This window comes from Eleutherodactylus coqui, chromosome 11 (genome assembly GCF_035609145.1).
Source record: "Eleutherodactylus coqui strain aEleCoq1 chromosome 11, aEleCoq1.hap1, whole genome shotgun sequence".
NCBI classification, from domain to species: domain Eukaryota; kingdom Metazoa; phylum Chordata; class Amphibia; order Anura; family Eleutherodactylidae; genus Eleutherodactylus; species Eleutherodactylus coqui.
This window is the reverse complement of record NC_089847.1, coordinates 53505532-53511175: the sequence shown is the minus strand read 5'-3', so window position 1 is coordinate 53511175 and position 5644 is coordinate 53505532.

Below are 5644 nucleotides of genomic sequence, written 5' to 3'. Positions count from 1 at the left end.
CACTTTGCTATCCTCTTGCCTATGTACTGTTTACAACACCAGGTTATGTTTTTCTGCATTTCACCTCCAAACAGCGCTTTGTCCCCAGGAATCACTGCAGCTTTACCTTTGGGGAAAGAGAAAAAGTCTGATTTGTCAGACTTGAGATTTCTTTAGCTGGACTTTGCAGTTAGATGACTCAAGATATCATCTGTGGAAGCTATTTTTCTTTTGGCAGAACATCTGCGTATGTGTAAACGGGCAAAATTCTATCGGTCCCAAGAGTAAATGGGTCCGCCCGAATACTGCCATGCTTTCATCAGCTTCTTCCTCGTTAGTATAGTGGTGAGTATCCCTGCCTGTCACGCGGGAGACCGGGGTTCGATTCCCCGACGGGGAGTGCTTTTCTCGTTTTCTACGAAGCTATTTCCCAAGACTGTCGCCATCTTTGACAAAGTCCATCTCAAGAAGAAGTGCTTCCTGCTAAATGCTAAGAAGCATGCCACTTTGCTATCCTCTTGCCTATGTACTATTTACAACACCAGGTTATGTTTTTCTGCATTTCACCTCCAAACAGCGCTTTGTCCCCAGGAATCACTGCAGCTTTACCTTTGGGGAAAGAGAAAAAGTCTGATTTGTCAGACTTGAGATTTCTTTAGCTGGTCTTTGCAGTTAGATGACTCAAGATATCATCTGTGGAAGCTATTTTTCTTTTGGCAGAACATCTGCGTATGTGTAAATGGGCAAAATTCTATCGGTCCCAAGAGTAAATGGGTCCACCCAAATACTGCCATGCTTTCATCAGCTTCTTCCTCGTTAGTATAGTGGTGAGTATCCCCGCCTGTCACGCGGGAGACCGGGGTTCGATTCCCTGACGGGGAGTGCTTTTCTCGTTTTCTACGAAGCTATTTCCCAAGACTGTCGCCATCTTTGACAAAGTCCATCTCAAGAAGAAGTGATTCCTGCTAAATGCTAAGAAGCATGCAACTTTGCTATCCTCTTGCCTATGTACTATTTACAACACCAGGTTATGTTTTTCTGCATTTCACCTCCAAACAGCGCTTTGTCCCCAGGAATCACTGCAGCTTTACCTTTGGGGAAAAGGAAAAAGTCTGATTTGTCAGACTTGAGATTTCTTTAGCTGGACTTTGCAGTTAGATGACTCAAGATATCATCTGTGGAAGCTATTTTTCTTTTGGCAGAACATCTGCGTATGTGTAAATGGGCAAAATTCTATCGGTCCCAAGAGTAAATGGGTCTGCCCGAATACTGCCACGCTTTCATCAGCTTCTTCCTCGTTAGTATAGTGGTGAGTATCCCTGCCTGTCACGCGGGAGACCGGGGTTCGATTCCCCGACGGGGAGTGCTTTTCTCGTTTTCTACGAAGCTATTTCCCAAGACTGTCGCCATCTTTGGCAAAGTCCATCTCAAGAAGAAGTGCTTCCTGCTAAATGCTAAGAAGCATGCCACTTTGCTATCCTCTTGCCTATGTACTGTTTACAACACCAGGTTATGTTTTTCTGCATTTCACCTCCAAACAGCGCTTTGTCCCCAGGAATCACTGCAGCTTTACCTTTGGGGAAAGAGAAAAAGTCTGATTTGTCAGACTTGAGATTTCTTTAGCTGGACTTTGCAGTTAGATGACTCAAGATATCATCTGTGGAAGCTATTTTTCTTTTGGCAGAACATCTGCGTATGTGTAAACGGGCAAAATTCTATCGGTCCCAAGAGTAAATGGGTCCGCCCGAATACTGCCATGCTTTCATCAGCTTCTTCCTCGTTAGTATAGTGGTGAGTATCCCTGCCTGTCACGCGGGAGACCGGGGTTCGATTCCCCGACGGGGAGTGCTTTTCTCGTTTTCTACGAAGCTATTTCCCAAGACTGTCGCCATCTTTGACAAAGTCCATCTCAAGAAGAAGTGCTTCCTGCTAAATGCTAAGAAGCATGCCACTTTGCTATCCTCTTGCCTATGTACTATTTACAACACCAGGTTATGTTTTTCTGCATTTCACCTCCAAACAGCGCTTTGTCCCCAGGAATCACTGCAGCTTTACCTTTGGGGAAAGAGAAAAAGTCTGATTTGTCAGACTTGAGATTTCTTTAGCTGGTCTTTGCAGTTAGATGACTCAAGATATCATCTGTGGAAGCTATTTTTCTTTTGGCAGAACATCTGCGTATGTGTAAATGGGCAAAATTCTATCGGTCCCAAGAGTAAATGGGTCCACCCAAATACTGCCATGCTTTCATCAGCTTCTTCCTCGTTAGTATAGTGGTGAGTATCCCCGCCTGTCACGCGGGAGACCGGGGTTCGATTCCCTGACGGGGAGTGCTTTTCTCGTTTTCTACGAAGCTATTTCCCAAGACTGTCGCCATCTTTGACAAAGTCCATCTCAAGAAGAAGTGATTCCTGCTAAATGCTAAGAAGCATGCAACTTTGCTATCCTCTTGCCTATGTACTATTTACAACACCAGGTTATGTTTTTCTGCATTTCACCTCCAAACAGCGCTTTGTCCCCAGGAATCACTGCAGCTTTACCTTTGGGGAAAAGGAAAAAGTCTGATTTGTCAGACTTGAGATTTCTTTAGCTGGACTTTGCAGTTAGATGACTCAAGATATCATCTGTGGAAGCTATTTTTCTTTTGGCAGAACATCTGCGTATGTGTAAATGGGCAAAATTCTATCGGTCCCAAGAGTAAATGGGTCTGCCCGAATACTGCCACGCTTTCATCAGCTTCTTCCTCGTTAGTATAGTGGTGAGTATCCCTGCCTGTCACGCGGGAGACCGGGGTTCGATTCCCCGACGGGGAGTGCTTTTCTCGTTTTCTACGAAGCTATTTCCCAAGACTGTCGCCATCTTTGGCAAAGTCCATCTCAAGAAGAAGTGCTTCCTGCTAAATGCTAAGAAGCATGCCACTTTGCTATCCTCTTGCCTATGTACTGTTTACAACACCAGGTTATGTTTTTCTGCATTTCACCTCCAAACAGCGCTTTGTCCCCAGGAATCACTGCAGCTTTACCTTTGGGGAAAGAGAAAAAGTCTGATTTGTCAGACTTGAGATTTCTTTAGCTGGACTTTGCAGTTAGATGACTCAAGATATCATCTGTGGAAGCTATTTTTCTTTTGGCAGAACATCTGCGTATGTGTAAACGGGCAAAATTCTATCGGTCCCAAGAGTAAATGGGTCCGCCCGAATACTGCCATGCTTTCATCAGCTTCTTCCTCGTTAGTATAGTGGTGAGTATCCCTGCCTGTCACGCGGGAGACCGGGGTTCGATTCCCCGACGGGGAGTGCTTTTCTCGTTTTCTACGAAGCTATTTCCCAAGACTGTCGCCATCTTTGACAAAGTCCATCTCAAGAAGAAGTGCTTCCTGCTAAATGCTAAGAAGCATGCCACTTTGCTATCCTCTTGCCTATGTACTATTTACAACACCAGGTTATGTTTTTCTGCATTTCACCTCCAAACAGCGCTTTGTCCCCAGGAATCACTGCAGCTTTACCTTTGGGGAAAGAGAAAAAGTCTGATTTGTCAGACTTGAGATTTCTTTAGCTGGTCTTTGCAGTTAGATGACTCAAGATATCATCTGTGGAAGCTATTTTTCTTTTGGCAGAACATCTGCGTATGTGTAAATGGGCAAAATTCTATCGGTCCCAAGAGTAAATGGGTCCACCCAAATACTGCCATGCTTTCATCAGCTTCTTCCTCGTTAGTATAGTGGTGAGTATCCCCGCCTGTCACGCGGGAGACCGGGGTTCGATTCCCTGACGGGGAGTGCTTTTCTCGTTTTCTACGAAGCTATTTCCCAAGACTGTCGCCATCTTTGACAAAGTCCATCTCAAGAAGAAGTGATTCCTGCTAAATGCTAAGAAGCATGCCACTTTGCTATCCTCTTGCCTATGTACTATTTACAACACCAGGTTATGTTTTTCTGCATTTCACCTCCAAACAGCGCTTTGTCCCCAGGAATCACTGCAGCTTTACCTTTGGGGAAAAGGAAAAAGTCTGATTTGTCAGACTTGAGATTTCTTTAGCTGGACTTTGCAGTTAGATGACTCAAGATATCATCTGTGGAAGCTATTTTTCTTTTGGCAGAACATCTGCGTATGTGTAAATGGGCAAAATTCTATCGGTCCCAAGAGTAAATGGGTCTGCCCGAATACTGCCACACTTTCATCAGCTTCTTCCTCGTTAGTATAGTGGTGAGTATCCCTGCCTGTCACGCGGGAGACCGGGGTTCGATTCCCCGACGGGGAGTACTTTTCTCGTTTTCTACGAAGCTATTTCCCAAGACTGTCGCCATCTTTGGCAAAGTCCATCTCAAGAAGAAGTGATTCCTGCTAAATGCTAAGAAGCATGCAACTTTGCTATCCTCTTGCCTATGTACTATTTACAACACCAGGTTATGTTTTTCTGCATTTCACCTCCAAACAGCGCTTTGTCCCCAGGAATCACTGCAGCTTTACCTTTGGGGAAAGAGAAAAAGTCTGATTTGTCAGACTTGAGATTTCTTTAGCTGGACTTTGCAGTTAGATGACTCAAGATATCATCTGTGGAAGCTATTTTTCTTTTGGCAGAACATCTGCGTATGTGTAAATGGGCAAAATTCTATCGGTCCCAAGAGTAAATGGGTCTGCCCGAATACTGCCACGCTTTCATCAGCTTCTTCCTCGTTAGTATAGTGGTGAGTATCCCTGCCTGTCACGCGGGAGACCGGGGTTCGATTCCCCGACGGGGAGTGCTTTTCTCGTTTTCTACGAAGCTATTTCCCAAGACTGTCGCCATCTTTGGCAAAGTCCATCTCAAGAAGAAGTGCTTCCTGCTAAATGCTAAGAAGCATGCCACTTTGCTATCCTCTTGCCTATGTACTGTTTACAACACCAGGTTATGTTTTTCTGCATTTCACCTCCAAACAGCGCTTTGTCCCCAGGAATCACTGCAGCTTTACCTTTGGGGAAAGAGAAAAAGTCTGATTTGTCAGACTTGAGATTTCTTTAGCTGGACTTTGCAGTTAGATGACTCAAGATATCATCTGTGGAAGCTATTTTTCTTTTGGCAGAACATCTGCGTATGTGTAAACGGGCAAAATTCTATCGGTCCCAAGAGTAAATGGGTCCGCCCGAATACTGCCATGCTTTCATCAGCTTCTTCCTCGTTAGTATAGTGGTGAGTATCCCTGCCTGTCACGCGGGAGACCGGGGTTCGATTCCCCGACGGGGAGTGCTTTTCTCGTTTTCTACGAAGCTATTTCCCAAGACTGTCGCCATCTTTGACAAAGTCCATCTCAAGAAGAAGTGCTTCCTGCTAAATGCTAAGAAGCATGCCACTTTGCTATCCTCTTGCCTATGTACTATTTACAACACCAGGTTATGTTTTTCTGCATTTCACCTCCAAACAGCGCTTTGTCCCCAGGAATCACTGCAGCTTTACCTTTGGGGAAAGAGAAAAAGTCTGATTTGTCAGACTTGAGATTTCTTTAGCTGGACTTTGCAGTTAGATGACTCAAGATATCATCTGTGGAAGCTATTTTTCTTTTGGCAGAACATCTGCGTATGTGTAAATGGCAAAATTCTATCGGTCCCAAGAGTAAATGGGTCCGCCCGAATACTGCCATGCTTTCATCAGCTTCTTCCTCGTTAGTATAGTGGTGAGTATCCCCGCCTGTC